At 34.8% G+C, this 22,568-nt stretch overlaps 2 long non-coding RNA genes across 15 annotated transcripts; one reads left to right on the top strand and one right to left on the bottom strand.

Annotated features, from left to right (window-relative positions):
- The first annotated feature begins 454 nt into the window (after positions 1-454).
- Positions 455-11,205, top strand: LOC127721625 (uncharacterized). The gene is made up of 4 exons (XR_007991364.1): positions 455-470; positions 2,943-3,050; positions 6,692-6,853; positions 11,007-11,205. It is a non-coding gene; the product is annotated as an uncharacterized LOC127721625 (long non-coding RNA).
- Positions 11,206-11,235: 30 nt separating this feature from the next.
- Positions 11,236-18,706, bottom strand: LOC127721619 (uncharacterized). 14 transcript variants are annotated; one of them, XR_007991347.1, is made up of 5 exons: positions 15,435-18,706; positions 12,851-15,054; positions 12,357-12,470; positions 11,715-11,787; positions 11,236-11,410 (listed from the first exon to the last, which is right to left on the bottom strand). It is a non-coding gene; the product is annotated as an uncharacterized LOC127721619 (long non-coding RNA). The 14 variants fall into 14 exon arrangements; XR_007991351.1 differs by lacking the exons at positions 11,236-11,410; positions 11,715-11,787 and adding an exon at positions 15,055-15,168 and having other exon boundaries at positions 11,797-12,470; positions 12,851-14,484; positions 15,784-18,706; XR_007991343.1 differs by lacking the exons at positions 11,236-11,410; positions 11,715-11,787; positions 12,357-12,470 and adding an exon at positions 11,797-12,002 and having other exon boundaries at positions 12,572-15,054.
- Positions 18,707-22,568: the final 3,862 nt, after the last annotated feature.

Raw genomic sequence — 22,568 nt, 5'->3', positions numbered from 1 at the left:
TTTACAGGAAATAGTGATTTAAAATATCCACATAGACATTTTAATCCTATAAATACATAATTGTGGTTATCAACTTTATTTTGACATGCACTGCAATTAGTATTGCAATAACATGGTTAAGGGATTTATAGCATATTTTTCTTTAAAAGTTCATGTTTCTTTTTTTTTCTTTATTAGGCAGCAGTTCACACAAGAGAGGGTTAAAAAGAAAAAGTAAAGGTAATAGATTAAGTATTATCGATCATGTGGATATTAACTATTATAAATTTTTATCAACCAATTTTATTTGAAATATATGAATGTATGCATTTCTATACATTAGCTAATCATTTGAATTATATCAAATTCATTCTAATTAGAAAATTTATTGTTTGGTTGGCTGACTTATGAGAATGAATCTTTCCTTGGTTATGTCCTCTCTTTTTAAATTGCAGATGACCAAATTGAAGAACAAAGAAGTAAAAAGAAAGGTAAGTTTTAAAAAAATGTTACCATATCTCCTTAATTTTATGCAATTTTCAATATTGAGTAAGATATAATTTGAACTTTAAAAGATAAGATTTTTTTGGCACTCAGAATATTGATAAGCTGAATTTTACTATGAAAAAAGTGACATTAGCTCACCATCACTTGGTGTCCGTCGTCCAGCGTCGTCCGTTAACAAAAATCTTCTCCTCTGAAAATACAAGGCCAAATTTAACCAAACTTGCATTGGCCACAATCATCATTGGGGTATTTAGTTTTAATAAATGTGTTGGATGACCCCGCTTACCAACCAACATGGCCACCATGGCTAAAAATAGAACATAAGGGGTAAATGCAGTTTTTGGCTTATATCTCTGAAACTAAAGCATTTAGAACAAACCTGATAAGGTTTACAAATGTTCATTAGGTTAAGATCTATCTGCTACAAATTTTTAGACGAACAAGACAAGACGTCATTGGGTTGCTACCCCTGAATTGGTAATTTTACGGAAATTTTGCATGTTTAGTTATTATCTTCAATATTATTATAAATAGAGATAAACTGATAACAGCAATGTTCAGCAAAGTAAGATCTACAAATAAGTCAACATGACCAAAATTGTCAATTGACCCTATAAGGAGTTGTTGCCCTTTAAAGTAATTTTTTTACAATTTTTTGTAAATTTTTGAAATCTTTTACAAAAATCTTCTCCTGAAACTACAGAGACAAATTTAACCAAACTTGGCCACAATCATCATAAGTTATCTAGGTTAAAAATTGTGTCCAATGATCCCGCCTGCCAACCAACATAGCTGACATGGCTAAAAATAGAACATAGAGGTAAAATGCAGTTTTTGGCTTATATCTCTGAAACTAAAGCAAAAGTATAATGGTTGCATTATTTCATCCATCAATTGTAAACAAAAATTTCAGGTGAGAGACACAGGCTCCTCTGAACTTCTAATTTAGATCAGGCTATTACAATAGTAAGAAAGATTGTACTTTGAGACTGACAGTCATGTAGTATTACTGATGAAGTTGTGCTTAACCATAAATAGATAACACTGAGATAAGTGATTAGATGTTTAAAAGATTATACTATTCAAGTATTAATTACGTAGCCAGGTAACAAGTACAGGCCTCTACAATAACTTTTTTTTCAATTTGTCCAGTAGGACAAGTACATACCAAAACTTACTTGTCCGAATGAAATTGTAACTTGTCCAAAAAAATCTTAATAATAACCTTTTTTGCATTTTAAGTTGATTCAAGGAACAAAAAGAATTAAAACAATAGAACAGAATTTGATTTATATCTTTTGAAATACTATTCAAAAATATGAGTCGAATACAATTAACTGAATCTAGTCATGTCACAGAACTTAGGTTCTACTTGTAGTTCCTCAATGCCAAAGTCTCATCAGATTCTGCACATGAGGCACCATCTGATAGGGCTGTCAATGTACACTCATTGGATTTGTATCCTGGTTTTTTAAAGTTGAAAAAAGTTTATTCAAATGCAATAAATAAAAAAAAGATGAGGTATGATTGCCAATGAGACAACTCTCTGCAAGAGACCAAATGACACAGAAATTAACAACTATAGGTCACCGTATTGCAAGTATTGTTTTTTTTTTCTACATATGATCAAATATGATTTTGTGAATTTAATGGTAAATAATTTTTCATTTTTATCTAAAAAATATTTTTGTTAAAAAAATTACCGGTATGTTATTTATTATAAAGCAACAGAATAAGGTAGGAAAATGAGGTACTGATTTGTCTTGGTCCCGAAATGTCTCCTGCGTTGCCAAACTGTCTATTAATCATGTCTATTAAATATGTCTCCTATGGGGCCAAACTGTCTATTAAACATGTTAAACTTGGAGCCGAATCGTTTCTGAGCTTGTGACGAACTGTCTTGTAAAGTTACCTTATCTACAAAGCGCATCGCTGATTCGGATCAGTAAGACTGGTTTCCGAGAATAGTATGCATTTTACCTGTTAAAAAGTACCTGACAAAGAACCAGTTTTAAATTATCGATTGCAAGTAAACATGTCTTGTTTTCATCAAAGTTGGATTAAATTTATTTTATGCAGAATAATTTTACTTGTCCCGTCGGACAAGCTTGATATAGTTTTTACTTGTCCGACCCTTTTTCCCTCTGGTACCGGACAATCGGACAAGCGTTATTGTCGAGCCCTGAATTACCAATTTTAAAGCATTGAATGAAAGTAACTATCATCTTGAAGTCAATTTCAAATTGGGCACTACAGCAACAGGGTATCATTTTTAGTTCACCGGGTTCAAAAGTGCCTATGTGATCTAATGTCATCACACTTGGCGTCTGTCGTTAGTTGTCGATGTCTGTCGTCGTAAACTTTTTCAAAAATCTTCACTGAAACTTCTGGGTTTGTTATTAAATTTGTACCTTTATTGAAAGAGTACTAAGTGACCATAGTAATTTTCATTGTAGGAAGGAGATATGTTAATTGGAATAAGGAGGATGAAAAGGTTGTAAGAACATACTTCAAGGATTATGTCGAAGACGTGTCTAAAGAAAAGTCCAAAGGATCACTACCTGGTATGTTATAGTATAAGGGCAAGTTTTTAAAAGGTTTCAGTATGAAAAAAGTATTTTTTGACACTGCATAAGTTTTTAGCTCACCTAGCCAAAAAGGCCAAGTGAGCTTTTCTCATCACTTGGCGTCCGTTGTCCGTCGTTAACTTTTACAAAAATCTTCTCCTCTGGGCCAAAGTTAAACAAACTTGGCCACAATCATCATTGTGGTATCTAGTTAAAAAAAAATGTGTCAGCCATGGCTAAAAATAGAACATAGGGGTAAATTGTAGATTTGGCTTAAAATCTCTGAAACTTAAGCATTTAGAGCAAAACTGACAAAGGGGTAAAATTGTTCATCAGGTCAAGATCTATATCTGCCCTGAAATTTTTAGACAAATCAGACAATGCGTTGTTGTGTTGTGCACCTGAATTTGTAATTTAAAAATTTTTGCAGTTTTTGGTTATTATCTTCAATATTATTATAGATAGAGATAAACTGTTAACAGCAATAATGTACAGCAAAGTAAGATCTACAAATAATTTAACATTACCAAAATGGTCAATTGACTCCTTAAGGAGTTTTTGCCTTTTATAGTGAGATTTTAACAATTTTTTTGTAAATTTTTTAAATCTTTTTCAAAAATCTTCTCCTCTGAGACAAATTATGCCAAGCTTGACCACAATCATCATTCTAAGAGTATCTAGTTAAACAAAATGTGTCTGATTAAGCTGTAAAACTTGTCAAGCACCTTGTTACACAAGTTTTCAAAGTATTGCTTGTCACAGTTTAGCTTTTATGCAGTATGTTTTGATTCCATATGGCAGTTAGGTAGACCATGGCTACAAAATATTGACGATGCCATAATTTGTCTGATACCGTATAGCGGGTTATTTTCGTGGGGTGTTTATTTTCGCGGATAAACGAAAATCGCGAAAATAAATTCTGCGAAAATTTATGCATACATTTGGTAGTTTTGAAGTTAACATGGTTAAAGGATTTTGTAAACAATCTGTTTTCCCTGTTGACAGGTCAATAACGGTATATGTTAGTTTTAACAAGATAAATGCCAAAGGGCATTGTACATAAATGTATTTTATAAAATGACTGTCAGGTGTGTATACCCTTATTAATAAGTGTCAATTAGGATAAGAGTGTAAGGTACTCTTATCAGGTAATTACCCCATATTAATAAGTGTCAAACTATATAAGAGTTGTAAACACTCATGATAATTTTGTAACCTTATTAGTGAGTACATCAAAGGTCCGATCAAATCTAATCAATCGTAAAATTTACAAATCGTTTGAATACTTGTAACAAATAATTATCTAAGTTAGCGGTATTCTTATGATTAACTGTATCAGAAACTAATCAATAAATAAGAGGTCATTTCGGTAAAAAAAATGCTTTAGATATCATTATAATATCTAATATCTAATACTATTAATTATGAGTTTAACCTTATTTTACATGATTTCTAAAGCATCAGTAAATACAGGTGAGCGACACAGGCTCTTGAGAGTCTAGTTACTACTTCCATTCCAAATTCTGAAAAAATATTTTTTCTTGTTTTTAGAATTTAGAAAGAATGATTTGAAACATCAAAAAGGTTTTTAAAAATTTAAGATGTTTTTTTTCAATTATCATCATAGCCCAGGACTATTGTTAGAAAGTTTCATTTGTAAAATCTAAAAGGTTAAAAAATCTCAAAGTTTTTCTACAAATATCAAATACTCAATTTAAAATTGGAACTGTCAAAATTGACACAGAAGACCCACATAGTACTAAAAATGTCGACCAAACTTCTGACTTCGTCTCTTTAGATTTTTTAATTTCCTCTTGTAAACGTCTTTCACACTTGGGCATTGTGACTGGAATAAGACAAGAAACACAAACTCATAATGTTATATAGATACTTATTTAATGAGTTCAAATCATCATTAATTAACTTGTGTACTGATCAGCTGTTAACAACAGTTAAACATATTTTTACCTATTTATATTACAATGAGCATGCAGTGTTGACAAGGCAGTTTAATTTCGAAATAGCAGATCATAATCAAAGTACTGAAGTACTGAACATCAAATGACCGCAAGTTCTTGTGGATGGTCAAAAGCACTTATCACAGAAAAAAATCACATCTCTATACCTGAAACTGAGGTTAATGTACAGAAATATATATTTTTTTGAGACAATTTCGTTCGTGGATGATAAATAAATGACAGGAAATTCAACCTCACCGTAATAACTATTATATAGTAGTGATACAAATCAGTATACACTGGTTTGTTGTTATATATTATATTAATATAACAGTTACATGTATATATAATTTTCATCCATTTGTATATCATTCTATTCTACTATTCTAATAATAGTGCAGTGCAAGTGCATGGTGGACACTCGTCTGTAAAAATTCGATTTTTCTAAAAGATTTGATCTGAGCAGGCATTCATATTTTCCCGCAAAAACAATTACAGAGTTACCGGTCCTTGCCGGGATTGTCGCATAACGTTTTTGAGATATTCTTCCGCATGCTTTAACACAATTTTTTGGTACGTTTGCGTAGATATTATCAATGATTTTTTACTTATTTTTTATATATATATATCTAACGACAAAACATTTTCATATTATTAATTTATGTTCTAAACAAACATATTTTTATCAGTATTCATTGAAGAGATGTATTTATAACAAACGATAAGAAATGTTAGTTTGCACTAGTTAATATCCACATATTTATCATGTTTATAGATTGGTTACAAACCCAAAACGAAAGTTACGTGTGCAAATCTAGGCGATAGCAATACATCGGAATGCCCTCACAGTCATCTCGATGTAACAAAACGAACAAAATAAAATACAATTGATTTCAAAAAGTCAGGGCACTATGAAAAAGGCAAAAGGCACCCTGGAAACTTTAAAAAGGGCACAGGGCACCACCCCTCTGAAAACCACCTAGCTGGATCAGTGTTTATGGATAGTTATTTTTGTCAACCTTACAAAAGTTTATGGAGAATCACTATACATAAGTGGTAGGTCAATGATATTTGGTATGCAGTTGTATAAGCATTGGAATATCTCGTTTCCATGGATATTATTTGGTACCGCCCCCTCAGTCATGGTCAAGTTACTTTGAAACTTTTGCTTAGTTTACATGTATTATAGTTTGTGATCAGGTCAGTTCAAGGCTAGGGGAACCTGAATGATTAGTGGTAGGCCCATGTTAATTGGTTTGCAGTTGTATAAGGATTAGCACATCACATTTCCCAGTCTTGTTTCCATGGAGATTATATAGTCGCAACCCCCTCATCATGGATCATTGACTTTGAAACTTTTACATAGTTTACAAGTTAAATAAATTATGTTTGTGTGTAGGTTTGTTTAAAGGAAACGACTTATGACTTATGATAAGTCAATGATATTTGGTATGCAGTTGTATTAGCATTGGCACATCTCATTTCCATGGAGATTGTTTAGCCATGTACCATCAGTCATGGTTCATTCACTTTGAATATTTGCATAACTATTGCTTTTTTAATTTCAACATTTGCATTATCAAAATTACAAAAAAGTGTGACATATCTCTGTGTTAACAGTTTATTGTGTTGAACATTAAAAACTTTTAAAAAATTCATTAAAATAATATTGTATTTCAGGTTTTAAGGCCATTGAAGTATTTATGAAAAAATATCCAAAAGTAATGGCCAATGAAACAGACCCTGTTATTAGAAGAGATCTTATAAAATACAAAGTCTTCAATGAAAGAAATAAGACCAGGAAAAATTATCAGCAGAGGAAGAATAAATATTCTATGTAAGGTATGTGTTTATTTTAATAAATTAACTGTTTATAATCTTTGAATTGTTCAAATACTTTATCTACCCCTGGAATAGATTAATTACCACTGCTGTAGGTGGCAAAACCTTTCATAATCAGGCTCAGAACTAACAACAACAACTTTATTTTTAGAGGGTAACACAGTTCTATTTAACTGATCTTCCCTGAGGCCCTCGTCATAGGAAAAGCATTAACAAATATGCAACATAAAGGGCATATATTAGTATGAAAGTCAAGTAAAATGAAAATTTTCAATACAACTGCATAAAATGATATGAAAATACACATGATAAAACAAAATAAACAGCGGTATAATACTGTTACTTTAATTATTCACCCCTTATTTTATTGATTTTGTATTTACATTATATCATGGATTAAATTAATTCGTTCAGTGTATGTTCACTTGTGTTAATATGTCTTTTGATTGAGTTAAGCCATTTCAATTGATATTTTATAGTGTGTCTTTCTATGTTGTGATGGTACACTATTGTTTCAGATAAGGGTGAAGGTTGGTACCTATTAAAACGTTTAAACCGACTGCAATTGTTTGCACCTGTCCTAAGTGAGGAATCTGATGTTCAGTAGTTGTCATTTGTTCATATGGTTCATAAGTGTTTCTCGTTTTTAGCTCACCTGGCCCAAAGAGCCATGTGAGCTTTTCTCATCACTTGGCGTTCGTCATCTGTCGTCGTTAACTTTTACAAAAATCTTCTTCTCTGAAACTACTGGGCCAAATTTAACTAAACATGGCCACAATCATCAATGGGGTATCTAGTTTTGAAAATATGTCCGGTGACCCCGCCAACCAACCAAGATGGCTGCCATGGCTAAAAATAGAACATAGGGGTAAAATGTAGATTTTGGCTTTTATATCTCTAAAACCAGAGCATTTAGAGCAAATCTGACATAGGTAAAATTGTTTATCAGGTCAAGATCTATCTGCCCTGAATTTTTCAGATGAATCGGACAACTTGTTGTTGGGTTCACTTGGGTAATTTTAGTCGTAAGTTTTTTTGTGAATCGACTCCAGACTTTCAAGAACAATTCCGATACTGATTTATAATGATTTCAATAATCTGAGACACTAATTTCATCTCAAACGAGAAGGACAAATGTATAGAAATGAAATCAGTTACAGATATCTATATTTCCAGTTACCTATATCAACGGCAATTTATTTTTTTCAGTTACCCATATCACGTTTTTTGGACGACCGATTTCTCCTTTTAGCAGTTAAACTATGAAAAATCCCATAGTATTTCAGTTTCAAATTTAGGAAATTAGTCTTATAAGACACAAAATACCGAAGAATAGAACATAGTTATTTCACAATCTACAAAAGAAATATTGACTAGAAAGTCGTCCACCATCTTTGGATATACGTAACTGCAGTTATGGAGATCACATTTACCCCAGTGGGGTTGCTGCCCCTGAATTGGTAATTTTAAGGAAATTTTGCCGTTTTTGGTTATTATCTTGAATTTTATTATAGATAGAGATAAACTGTAGACAGTAATAATGTTCATCAAAATAAGATCTACAAATAAGTCAACTTGACCAAAATGGTCTGTTGACCCCTTAAGGAGTTTTTGCCCTTTATAGTCAATTTTTAACATTTTTTCGTAAATTTTTGTAATCTTTTACAAAAATCTTCTCCTCTGAAACTACTTAGACAAATTTAACCAAACTTGTCCACAATCATCATTAGGGTATATGGTTTTAGAAATGTGTCCGATGACCCCACCCGTGAACCAAGATGGTCTGACATGGCGAAAAATAGTACATAAGGTAACATGCAGTTTTTGGCTCATATCTCTGAAACCAAAGCATTTAGAGCAAATCTGACAAAGGGGTAAAATTGTTCATTAGGTCAAAATCTATCTGCTCTGAAATTTTCAGCCCAATCTGGCAACCCGTTGTTGGGTTGCTGCCCCTGAATTGGTAATTTTAAGAAAATTTTGCAGCTTTTGGTTATCTTCAGTATTATTATAGATAGAGATAAACTGTAAACAGCAATAATGTACAGCAAAGTTGACCTACAAATAAGACAACATGACAAAAATGGTCAATTGACCCCTTAAGGAGTTATTGCCCTTTATAGTCAATTTTTATAAATTTTTACAAAATATTTTCCACTGTAACTTCTAGGCCAAGTTCATTATAGATAGAGATAATTGTAAGCAGCAAGAATGTTCAGTTGAGTAAGATCTACAAACACATCACCATCACCAAAACTCAATTTTGTCATGAATCCATCTGTGTCCTTTGCTTAATATGCACATAGACCAAGGTGAGCGACACAGACTCTTTAGAGCCTCTAGTTTATCATCTTCGCTAGCCAAGGGTTACGATCCACTTCCCTCCTCTCCACCCTTGGCGGATTGAGATAGAATTTCGGAGACACAAGGTCATGATTTTCATTGGTTGCAGTCGAAACTCCCTACATCCAATCAAAAAGCGCCTATAACATGATCATGTGTAAATGTAGAAAGTGTATGTAAACAATTGCCACATGCTTATTGTGCAACAAGTCTTTACATCCCTAAACATACGACTATATTTAGTGACAATTTGAATGTTTTTAATCAACTAATAGAAGTTCCTGTGTATGAATGTCAACGTATATTTTCGTTTCCTGCTTTACCAAGTGTGTAGAATCTAGACGCTACCGTGTTTTTCCTCCAAATTGAAGAGTTCGAGTGCTACCATTGGTCAAGAATAATGTGTTCAGAATGGACGTGACTTTAATCTACCGATAGATGGCACCATATTGTTATCACAAATGTTGGCTTAATCTGCCAAGGGTGGAGAGGAGGGAAGTGGATCGTAACCCTTGGCTAGCGAAGATGCTAGTTTATATAGATTAGAACGTTGGTTTTCTGGTTTGAATTGTTTTACACTAGTCATTTTTGTGGCCCTTTATAGCTTGCTGTTCGGTGTGAGCTAAGGCTCCGTGTTGAAGACTGTACTTTGACCTATAGTGGTTTACTTTTATGAATTGTGACCTGGATGGAGAGTTGTCTCATTGGCACTTTATTTACTACGTATTTCATGTAAATTAAACAAGTGAAACTGCTATTAGTCATGTATCAAACTTCTGCACCTTTCATGTCCTGGAAATGACATTAATAATTTTTTTCTATAAAGGTTGATATTTCAATAAATATATTTTCTGTAAAAAATGTATCATTTTGTGTTAAATTAAGACAGAATAAAGATCCAGAAATAAACAATTTGTATTACTTTCCAAACTATTTAGAACTACTTTGTTTATACTAATGTTGTCAACTTTTAACTGGTTAACTGTCAGAAGGACCCAATATGAAATACAAAAAATACTAACTGATTAGCAGATGTTTTGGCAATTTTAATAGATTTTATATAAATGTGAATTAAAAGTATTAATATTGTCTGGGGTAATTGATTTGACAGATCTATTGTCCAATATATTGATTGCTATTGTTAACCTTGTAAACCTAAATATATATATGTATTTTTAACAGTTTTAAGCAGATTAAATTTTACCATTTACTACATTATTTCATTTATCATAACTTGGCCTCATCTGACTCAGTTGTCTGTTAACTTTTACAAAAAAATCGATTACCTAAAGTAAAAATTAAAAACTTCACTGGGAACGCTCAAAGAGCCTTATAATGCCAAAGGATAAACTTATCATATCACGATAATGTACAATTGTCCATTTTTTAATTTAAATTTGACAGATTAACAGGTTAACTGGTATTATATATATATATATATATATAGATACCAGTTAACCTGTTAAATCAAATTTTATCCTACTGTTCAGGCAAAACTGTTTGATTTGACATCACTACCTGTAGTTTATACTCTAATAGCTCACAGCCAGAACAACAAATCATAGTATTGATTTAAAATTTGGTTCAGTTGAAGATATCATGACAATATGCCAAATCTCTTGCATGCTTTCTATGTTTCTTGTTTTGGGCATATGTTGGATTTATAAAACCAAACTTCATTGTTTGACAATTGTACAATACTGTAGATTCATTTATTTTTGTAGAAAATAGGTATCTTCATGTATAATTAATTTGTAAACAAGCTGTAAGTGGCAATTATAATAAATATTCAATTTTTATTTTATTGTAGGTAGTGCAGCAGGTCTTCATTACATGACTGGTGCAAAACATGATGCAGTTTATGGTAAGCTTATAAACTATTTGTTTACTACTTAAACTAACATGATGTTCCTCTCCAAGAGTACAGAAGTATTGTATACTACAAAACTGTTTTCATGCCTGCTACTGAGATATTGTATACTACAAGACTGTTTCCACACCTGATACAGAGATATTGTATACTCAATTATCATTTGTACCATGCACTGCCATCTATAACATCATTTGTCAACTTTACCATCTACTGCCACCTGTAACATCATTCGTCATCTGTACCAACTACTGCCAACTACTGCCACCTGTAACATTGTTTGTCAACTGTATTATCTACTGCCACCTGTAACAACATTTGTCAACTGTACCATCTACTGCCACCTGTAACATCATTTGTCCTCTGTACCATCTACTGCCATCTGTAACATTGTTTTTCAACTGTACCATATACTGCCACCTGTAACATTATTAGTCAACTTTACCATCTACTGCCACCTGTAACATCATTTGTCAAATTTACCATCTACTGCCACCTATAACATCATTTGTCAACTGTACCATATACTGCCAACTGTAACATCATGTGTCAACTGTACCATCTACTGCTATCTGTAACATCATTTGTCCGGTTTACAATCTACTGCCACCTGTATCATCATTAGTCATCTGTACCATCTACTGCTACCTGTAACATCATTAGTCAACTGTACCATCTGCCACCTGTAACATCATAAGTCAACTGTACCATCTCCTGCTACCTGTAACATCATTTGTCATCTGTCCCATCTACTGCCACCTGTTACATCATTTGTCAACTCTACCATCTACTGTCATCTGTAACATCATTTGTCAACTGTACCATCTACTACCATCTGTGACATCATTTGTCATCTGTACCATCTACTGCCACCTGTAACATCATTTGTCAGCTGTACCATCTACTGCCACCTGTAACATCATTTGTCATCTGTACCTTCTTATGCCTCTGTAACATCATTCGTCATCTGTACCATCTATTGTCATCTGTAATATCATTTGTCATCTGTACCATCTACTGCCATCTGTAACATTGTTTGTCATCTGTACCATCTACTGCCACCTGTAACATCATTCGTCATCTGTACCATCTACTGCCACCTGTAACATAATTTGTCATCTGTACCATCTACTGCCACATGTAACATCATTTGTCAACTTTACAATCTACTGCCACCTGTAACATCATTTGTCAACTGTACCATCTATTGCAACCTGTAACATCATTTGTCAACTTTACCATCTACTGCCACCTGTAACATCATTTGTCAACTTTACCATCTACTGCCACCTGTAACATCATTTGTCATCTGTACCATCTACTGCCACCTGTAAAATCATTTGTCATCTGTACCATCTACTGCCACCTGTAACATCATTTGTCATCTGTACCACCTGCTGCCATCTGTAACATCATTTGTCATCTGTACCATCTACTGCCACCTGTAACCTCATTTGTCAACTGTACCATCTACTGCCATCTGTATTATCATTTGTCATCTGTACCATCTACTGATACCTGTAACATTGTTTGTCATCGGTTCCATCTTATGCCACCTGTAACATCATTCGTCATCTGTACCATCTACTACCATCTGTAATATCTTTTGTCATCTGTACCATCTACTGCCACCTGTAACATCATTCCTCATCTGTACCATCTCCTGCCACCTGTAACATCATTCCTCATCTGTACCATCTACTGCCACCTGTAACATCATTCGTCAACTGTACCATCTCCTGCCACTTGTAACATCATTTGTCATCTGTACCATCTACTGCTACCTGTAACATCATTTGTCATCTGTACCATCTTATGCCACCTGTAACATCATTCCTCATCTGTACCATCTACTGCCATCTGTAACATCATTTGTCATCTGTACCATCTACTGCCACCTGTAACATCATTTGTCATCTGTACCATCTACTGCCACCTGTAACATCATTTGTCATCTGTACAACCTGCTGCCATCTGTAACATCATTTGTCATCTGTACCATCTTATGCCACCTGTAACATCATTCGTCATCTGTACCATCTACTGTCATCTGTAACATCATTTGTCAACTGTACCATCTACTGCCATCTCAAACATCATTTGTCATCTATACCATCTACTGCCACCTGTAACATCATTTGTCATCTGTACCATCTACTGATACCTGTAACATTGTTTGTCATCTGTACCATATTTTGCCACCTGTAACATCATTCATCATCTGTACCATCTACTGTCATCCGTAATGTCATTTGTCATCTGTACCATCTACTGCCATCTGTAATATTGTTTGTCATCTGTACCATCTACTGCCACCTGTAACATAATTTGTCAACTGTACCATCTACTGCCACCTGTAACATCATTTGTCAACTGTACCATCTACTGCCACCTGTAACATCATTTGTCAACTGTACCATCTCATGCATCTTGTAACATCATTTGTCAACTGTACCATCTACTGCCACCTGTAACATCATTTGTCAACTGTACCATCTACTGTCATCTGGAACATCATTTGTTAACTGTACCATCTACTGCCACCTGTAACATTGTTTGTCAACTGTACCATCTACTGCCACCTGTAACATCATTAGTCATCTGTACCACCTACTGCCACCTGTACCATCATTAGTCAACTGTACCATCTACTGGCATCTGTAACATCACTTGTTAACTATACCATCTACTGCCACCTGTAACATTGTTTGTCATCTGTACCATCTACTGCCATCTGTAATATTGTTTGTCATCTGTACCATCTACTGCCACCTGTAACATAATTTGTCAACTGTACCATCTACTGCCACCTGTAACATCATTTGTCAACTGTACCATCTACTGCCACCTGTAACATCATTTGTCAACTGTACCATCTCTTGCATCTTGTAACATCATTTGTCAACTGTACCATCTACTGCCACCTGTAACATCATTTGTCAACTGTACCATCTACTGTCATCTGGAACATCATTTGTTAACTGTACCATCTACTGCCACCTGTAACATAATTTGTCAACTGTACCATCTACTGCCACCTGTAACATCATTAGTCATCTGTACCATCTACCGCCACCTGTACCATCATTTGTCAACTGTACCATCTCCTGCCACTTTTAACATTATTTGTCAACTGTACCATCTACTGCCACCTGTAACATCATTCGTCATCTGTACCATCTACTGCATTCTATAACATCATTTGTCAACTGTACCATCTACTGCCACTTGTAACATAGTTTATAAACTGTAACATCTACTGCCACCTGTACCATAGTTTATAAACTGTACCATCTACTGCCATCTATAACATCATTTGTCAACTGTACCATCTACTGCCACCTGCAACATCATTAGTCAACTGTACCATCTACTGCCATCTATAACATCATTTGTCAACTGTACCATCTATTGCCACCTGTAACATCATATGTCAACTTTACCATCTACTGTCATCTGTAACATCATTTGTCAACTGTACCATCTACTGTCATCTGGAAAATCATTTGTCAACTGTACCAACTACTGCCACCTGTAACATCATTTGTCAACTGTACCATCTCCTGCCACCTGTAACATCATTTGTCAACTGTACTATCTATTGCCACCTGTAACAATGTTTGTCAACTGTACCATCTACTGCCATTTGTAACATCATTTATCAACTGTACCATCTCCTGCCACCTTTAACATCATTTGTCAACTGTCCCATCTACTGCAACCTGTAAAATTGTTTGTCAACTGTACCATCGACTGCCATCTGTAACAACATTTGTCAACTGTACCATCTCCTGCCACCTGTAACATCATTTGTCAACTGTACCATCTACTGCCATCTGTAACATCATTTGTCAACTGTACCATCTGCTGCCACCTGTAACATTATTAGTCATCTGTACCATCTACTGCCAACTGTAATATCATTAGTCAACTGTACCATCTACTGCTACCTGTAACATCATTAGTCAACTGTACCATCTACTGCCACCTGTAACATCATTTGTCAACTTTACCATCTACTGCCACCAGTAACATCATTTGTCAACTGTACCATCTACTGCCATCTGTAACGTCATTTGTCAACTCTACCATCTACTGCCACCTGTAACATCATTGGTCATCTGTACAATCTACTGCCACCTGTAACCATATTTATAAACTGTACCATCTACTGCCATCTATAACATCATTTGACGACTGTACCATCTACTGCCACCTGTAACATAGTTTATAAACTGTACCATCTACTGCCATCTATAACATCATTTGACGACTGTACCATCTACTGCCACCTGTAACATAGTTTATAAACTGTACCATCTACTGCCATCTATAACATCATTTGACGACTGTACCATCTACTGCTACCTGTAACATCATTAGTCATCTGTACCATCTACTGTCAACTGTAACATCATTCGTCATCTGTACCATCTACTGCCACCTGTAACATCATTTGTCAACTGTACCATCCACTGTCATCTGTAACATCATTTGTCAACTGTACCATCTACTGCCAGCTGTGACATTGTTTATAAACTTGAACATCTACTGCCACTGCCCACTGGTAACATAATTTGTCAACTATACCATCTACTGCCATCTGCAACATCATTTGTCAACTGTACATTCTACTGGCATCTGTAACATCACTTGTTAACTATACCATCTACTGCCACCTGTAACATTGTTTGTCAACTGTACCATCTTATGCCACCTGTAACATCATTTGTCAACTGTACCATCTACTGCCACCTGTAACATAATTTGTCAACTGTACCATCTACTGCCACCTGTAACATTGTTTGTCAACTGTACCATCTACCTCCACCTGTAACATCATTTGTCATCTGTACCATCTACTGCTACCTGTAACATTGTTTGTCAACTGTGCCGTCTACTGCTACCTGTAACATCCTTGTTCAACTGTACCATAGTGTATAATTCTTGCTGTCATCTGTAACCATATAGCACGATAGGTGCAGCAGGACCTATTTACCCTATCGGAGCACCTATTCGATTCTCAGTCTTTAGTTTTCAATGTTGTGTTTTGTAGACTGCTGCTTGTCATGTTTTTTATGTTGTTGTTTTTTTTTTGTTGCCATTGCTTTGTTAGTTTAGATTGAATTTTCGTTTGGTTTCTTCTGCCTCTCAATTATTTGGATTTGTCTTGATTTACGAAAAATCTTGACAAATTTTATATTGCTGCATGATAAAAAAAACTCAGCAAAGATACAATGCTTATGATAACAATATATTACTGAAGGGCATGCATGACTAATCATTTTTTTAGTTCTTAATAATGGTTTTGAAATTTCTTTAGACCAAAATATTAGTAATATCAACCTACCAGATGCTATGCGCATGTATATGTATGAAATGCATTATGGAAACTTAGAATGTTCTTCACTAGTAAATAATGTATATCAAAATGTAGGTACAAAATATTCTAAGTTCAATACCCTGATACCATATAAAAATAAGATATATTTTCTCTGCTATGAGTGCGTGAATGCACAGTTAGATAATTTTTTATTGCAAATGTTTTCCCACATTACAATTATATGGCTTTTGGTTGGAATGTTTTATTTGCTTGTGGGTGTTCAGAGATGATGACTGTGTGAAAGCTGTGTTACAAATATCACAATTATAGGGTTTTTCCTCTGGTGGATTTTCAGGAATGATGTATTTTGAAACATCTTTACACAAAACACATGCGTATCTATTATGTTTCTTCATCTTACAATTTAAGCTTTCTTCTTCATTCTGGTATTCATCCGTTTGCATATGCCTATGTTGTACAATAGATGTTAAGCTTTTCAATTCGCAGTTTATGCATATCTTTTCTACACTTTTGGCAAAGAAAAGCTGCTTACAAATTAGGCACAAATCATTACCATGATTTGGATATGTTATAAACATTTGCAATGCTGATCCTTCCATTGAACTCTGGGTTTTACCTTGAAAAGCAATAAAATCGTATGTGCTCTTTCAAATTCAGTACCTTTTCAAGCAGCGTGAATAAAAAAAAAAAAAAAAAAATTGGTCATCTGTATGACGTATGTCCTCGTTCACGAAATTCGGTGTTTCTTTTTGTGTAGTTTCCGTAATCATCTTCTGTTAACTCTGCCTGGTGATAAGCCATGTGTGAAACCTACTATCTGCAGGATGAAATTTTGCTGTCTGGATTTTGCTTCCCATAGACGATTGCCTACCATGGCTGACGAGCTCCATCTTCCCATCTTTTCTTTCTGGGTCTGCTCCCATAGCCTTTGATCTTCCCAGATCTAACTTCAAGGTAGTGGTACTATTTACCATAGTTGGGACAAGGTTGATGAGTGCAAGGGCGTGTCCACGCAACGATGGGCCTACACACTGCATCTCTAGGGTCCTTGTTGCTCTGAGATCCTCTACAATAATGCCTAGGATGCTAGATCCTAGTTACCATGTGCTGTCGCGGGGAAGCATTGTAGAAGTCTTGAATAGTGTAGAGGCTATGTACTGGCAGAAAGACTTACACACTCGGCTTTCTTTTCACCTACAAAGCAGGCTAGCTAGCGGTAATAAGGAACCTATGGCTATTACCACACTAGACGCTTACACAATCCTGTGGTACAAACCACCAGCAAACAAAAAAAAAGTTAATTATACTCTACATGTTTCTTTTCCTCTGTTGCATTGATGATTGGATTTCAAATTATTTTGTAAAATTCATTTTTCTTTTGCCCAGTCATGAGTAACTGTCCTTTCTTTAGCATGATTTAAGAGTCTCTTTCTCTCTTTTTCAATAGTTGTCCCATATCTTATATTGATCACAGAATGCTTGCCTCGGAGGCAAATGTCTGTCTCTGATTTGCATTTTATCTGAAATCGACATGTTTGTTACGATGTACAGTGACATTTGTATTCTTTTTTACATCACTTTTGATACCTAGAGTTAATAAATTCAATCAAACAAAACAAATCATCAAAATTTAGTATTTACTATTAATAGAAACAGTCATAGGAATCTGATAAATGATAAATTAAAGATTATATTTTAATTGCATTCCAGTCTCAGCGTTTGCATAATTATTCAATTAAAGATTTAGACATATTGTGTTCTGCTATTTTACAATCAAGATGGCAAAAGATAATGGAGTACAACATAATTCATCAAACTTATTAGGCTTATAAATTTGTATGCCAGATGGGTGTGTTAAATTGTATCGATCAGTAACACTGAATTTAAAGCATTTTAACAAATGCTATCATAATATATTTTATTAGTGCTTAAAATCAAAACATTTTTAATGTAATTATTGTTTGTACAATCTAGTTCTAGTACTGATTGACTGATACAGTATGTCAGTTTGCTTGGTATTTTGCATGGCATGCAATTTTAACTATCTGGCAGGTCGAAACTTTCCTGGTTCAGTTCAAAATTACGTTTTGTTAGACCCTGATTAAGATAGATAAAAAATGTAATAATGTTGTTGATGGAATTGAAGTGTTATTTTCAACAATGGAACATCAATTTAAATTTTGAATATGCTGTATTGACTAAAACACAATTTTTGGCTTGTTATAATCTTTAAAAAAAAAATGAATGATGAATATTTAGAAATGCTGTATATATTATACATTTACAAGCATATGTAACCAGGAAGGTCTCAGGGAAAAGTCAGATTGGTGTATTTTATGTTCTCCACAAATTGTAAATTTGATGCATTCCCTGACTGATGAGACCAAATATGCGATCAAATTTATGGTTTTATTAGATAGTTACATAACTGCATTGAAAGCACATATCAACTTGCCGTGCTGTTACATTTTTTTTTAGGAAAACAGAAAAATCAATTTATCTGTGTTTTTTTTTCAGAAACAAGGAAAAAGTGGGAATCGATCTGCTACACCTAACACTCTTTTATTATAATAGCGTAGATATGTTTGAATTATGATATTGACGTTTTTATGCCCCCGCCGTAGCGTAGGGGGCATTAAGTTTTACCCTTGTCCATCTTTACGTATGTCCCAAAGTTGGTTTCCGTTCTCTAACTTTAGTTTGCCTCAACCAATGTAATGAAACTTATACACAGTACTTATTACCACTAAACTGGAATCAAGTACAAATTTCGGTAGCTTCACTTTTACTGTTCTTCAGTTATCCCCTTTATAACTTTATATGATATGCAAGCGATTAATCCACATCACTTTGAAACGGCCCCACCCATTTCCCTCCCCCCTGTGTATGTGTATAGTGTGTATGTGTATATATGCTGTTGGAATCTAGACCAGTCTCAGATCAGATGCATGTTAATGTCTAACTCTGATCGGAATCCAGTCAGGAAACCTGTGAATCCAGATGGTTACTAGTGTAAAACAAAGACATGTTTGGGAAAAGAACCACAGTTTAATGCTTAAATTTCATATTAATAAAACACAAACAACAGTACAGTTTGAAAACAATACACAAATTAATTAATTAATAATCTGTGGTATTCCAAACTTCCCAAACATGTGTGGTGTAACCAGTAGAAGGTAGGTTAAATGGTTTATTATTTCCCCAGGGCAACTGCAAATTTGTTCATGACTTCCTGTCTGTGTGCAAAAGAAGGATCCAAGTATGATTTGTATGCATTAGATTTTCAATCACCCTGTGATTGTATGAGATCAGCTGGAACCCCACATTCTAAGGCAAAGGAGGCCCCTCCTCTGCGAAAACTATGTCCCGAATATTTGCTGCTGTCATAACCCAACCTAGATAAGTTCTGTTTTAGCATCTTTACAAAGGCTGTATATGTAAGAGGGGTAACCTTGCCTCGTACTAAATACAGGAAGACAGGTGAGGGGGCTGACACTGCTGGCACCTTTTTAAAATTTAAAAGAAGCGCCTTAGAGGGACATAAATGAGAATTCTTCACTCTAGGAAGGGGAATTTCTAATATACGCTCTGAAAATTGAATTGTTTTGGTTTTTTGTACTTTTAAACAGACACCATCTGAGTAAAATGTCGCAAAGGATCAAAAGCTGAAATTGAAGGGGGCAAACAAATTTGACTTCCTTAAAAAGGAGAAAAAAGCCACTAAGCAGGCTGCCCAAAAACACAAGTCCTTACTACTGCTGACTGACAGTAAAGTAAATATCTCATTCAAAATTTTTGGTGTAATAAGCAATTTTCTATGTATGGCAGCACCTAACACACGTTTAGCACCCTTGAGTACTGACTCCATAAAAAAGGAATCTATCGGAGATGCAACTCCTGATTCTAAATGTAGCAACCGCACAATTGACAAATAATTTGTTATGGAATTAAATTGTAACCTTGAAGATAAATAGGCTACATATCTGGCTAAATTCATAGGACTTAATGGAACAAGGGTAATATTTAATCTTCTACAAAATTCTGCATATGACTTGAAATAGTTTAAATATGTCTTTTTGGTAGATTTAGCATAAGTATGACATCTAAAGTTAGCAACAATACTATCCAGTGATCTCATCTCCCTCGATACCAGTGAGCCTAAATAAAAGAAAACGAAGGGCATTACTAGACATGTGCCTAACAAGATCCTGTAAATACAGTGGCAGTCGAACATATTCACGCAAAAATTGTTCACAGAAAGGTAGATCATGCATCCGTGAAATACAGTCTGCTAGTATATTCGTTTTGCCTGGAACATGCTTAGCTATCAAGTGAAAATTATACGTTGCTGATAACCAAAAGAGCTCACGCAAAAAGGACATCAAAATAGCATTTTTTGATGTACCTTTATTAATGCAACTTACAGTTACCTCATCATCGCAATGAACTATAATACGCTGACCACGCCAATATGGGGCCCATCGCTTTACTGCTAACGCCACTGAGAAAGCCTCTAATTCATTTATGTGAAGTTTCAAAGCAAAGGGGTGATCTTCTGCCCAATTTACATAAAACCAATCATTTTGATAGACACCCTCTCCACCTGATTTACAAGCATCAGTAGCTACAGAGGTGATAGGAACCTTTGCAAGTAAAATTGACTTCCCATTAAAAGTTGAAATAAAGTTATGCCACCACTTTATATCTTGCAATATTTCGCCTGTCAGACGCAATTTATGCCAATCTAGCTGTAATCGCATGATGCCGTTTATAATTCTACGGAGAAAAACTCTCCCGCCTCGAACCACAGCAGACGCCCAATTAAGCTTTCCCGCTAAAGATTGCAATTGCTTTTTTGAAGCACGCTTACGCAATTAAAATTCAGCCAATTCTGATTTCAAATCATGCAATTTTGCAATAGGAAGTCTAGTTTCTAAAGTAGTAGAATCTATCTCAACCCCTAAAAATACAATCTGTTGGCAGGGGTCTGTTACTTTAGACCAGCTGATACAAAAACCTAACTTCCTGAGCAGCGCAATTAAAATTGCTAACGCCTGAGCGCAGCGCTTCTTTGTCTTCTCGCAAATAAAAAAAACATCTAAATATGCCACAATGGTGAAGCCTCTACGTGACATCATTCTGCGAATTGCCTGAGATAATCTATGAAAAATACCAGGTGCTAATTTTGATCCAAACGGAAGTTTTTTATCTATGAAAGTGTAATCATGACCATCAGGAAAAGTCCATGTAAGCCCAGTGACCTCTCTACTTTGTTCACTTATTTTGACAGATCTGTAAGCGGCCTTTAGGTCTACTTTTGACATATAAAAATTTTTTGAAACTAACTTGCATGCATCATCTACTGTTTGAAATTTTTGTTTATCAAATTCTCCTGCAAAATCATTTACTGCAAAACCTATTGGTCTGCTACAATCATGAATAATTCGAACTCCGCCATCAGATTTAGGGATAACCCCAAGCAGACTGATAATTTTTTTTTGGGGGGGGGGGGGGGGAATTGACAAAAATATAGTTTCCGTTATCAATTTCTGTTAAAATTTGTTTATGTGCCTGTTTGTAAAAAGGGCTACTAGGCTTTGCAGAAGGATGATTTTTGGAGCGTACATTCTCTGGTAGGGGGACATTAGTGACAATGTCAAATCCATGTTCTATGCCAAATAACAAAAATTCTTTGTCAAAATCATCACTTAACTCATTAGTCCATGAAATTAGATCAAGAGCACGCGTAGGCTTCACCATTGTATCTAGTTTTTTGTATGCTGAAATGCTGGGTGCTTTTCAGCACATGCAGGTATAGCACATGAATGCTCAAACTTACAGTGTGGCATAAAACAGCCTCTACGACTATTGAATTTCTTGCAAATCATCCTTCCCCCCGGAGAATGAGAAGCATATGTAACTGCATGTTTATTAGCCATTACTTTCGAGCTCTGAGTTTGAGGTGCAATGCGGGAATTCTGACTCTGCAAAAACTTTGGCCTCAAAAATACAGAATGGAGATGGGGAATGTCTGTACCCCATCTAAATTGGTGTTGCTTTTGCAGGCGTCGGTATTCCCGATCAAGGAAAAAAACAGACACCAACTCACAGCTCGAAAGAAAAAGATAAATGCGCATAGTATAAGATAAATAATCCAT

The sequence above is a fragment of the Mytilus californianus genome, unplaced genomic scaffold (assembly GCF_021869535.1).
Source record: "Mytilus californianus isolate M0D057914Y unplaced genomic scaffold, xbMytCali1.0.p SCAF_12, whole genome shotgun sequence".
In the NCBI taxonomy this organism is placed as follows: Eukaryota; Metazoa; Mollusca; class Bivalvia; order Mytilida; family Mytilidae; genus Mytilus; species Mytilus californianus.
This window is presented reverse-complemented; position numbering and strand designations above follow the sequence as displayed.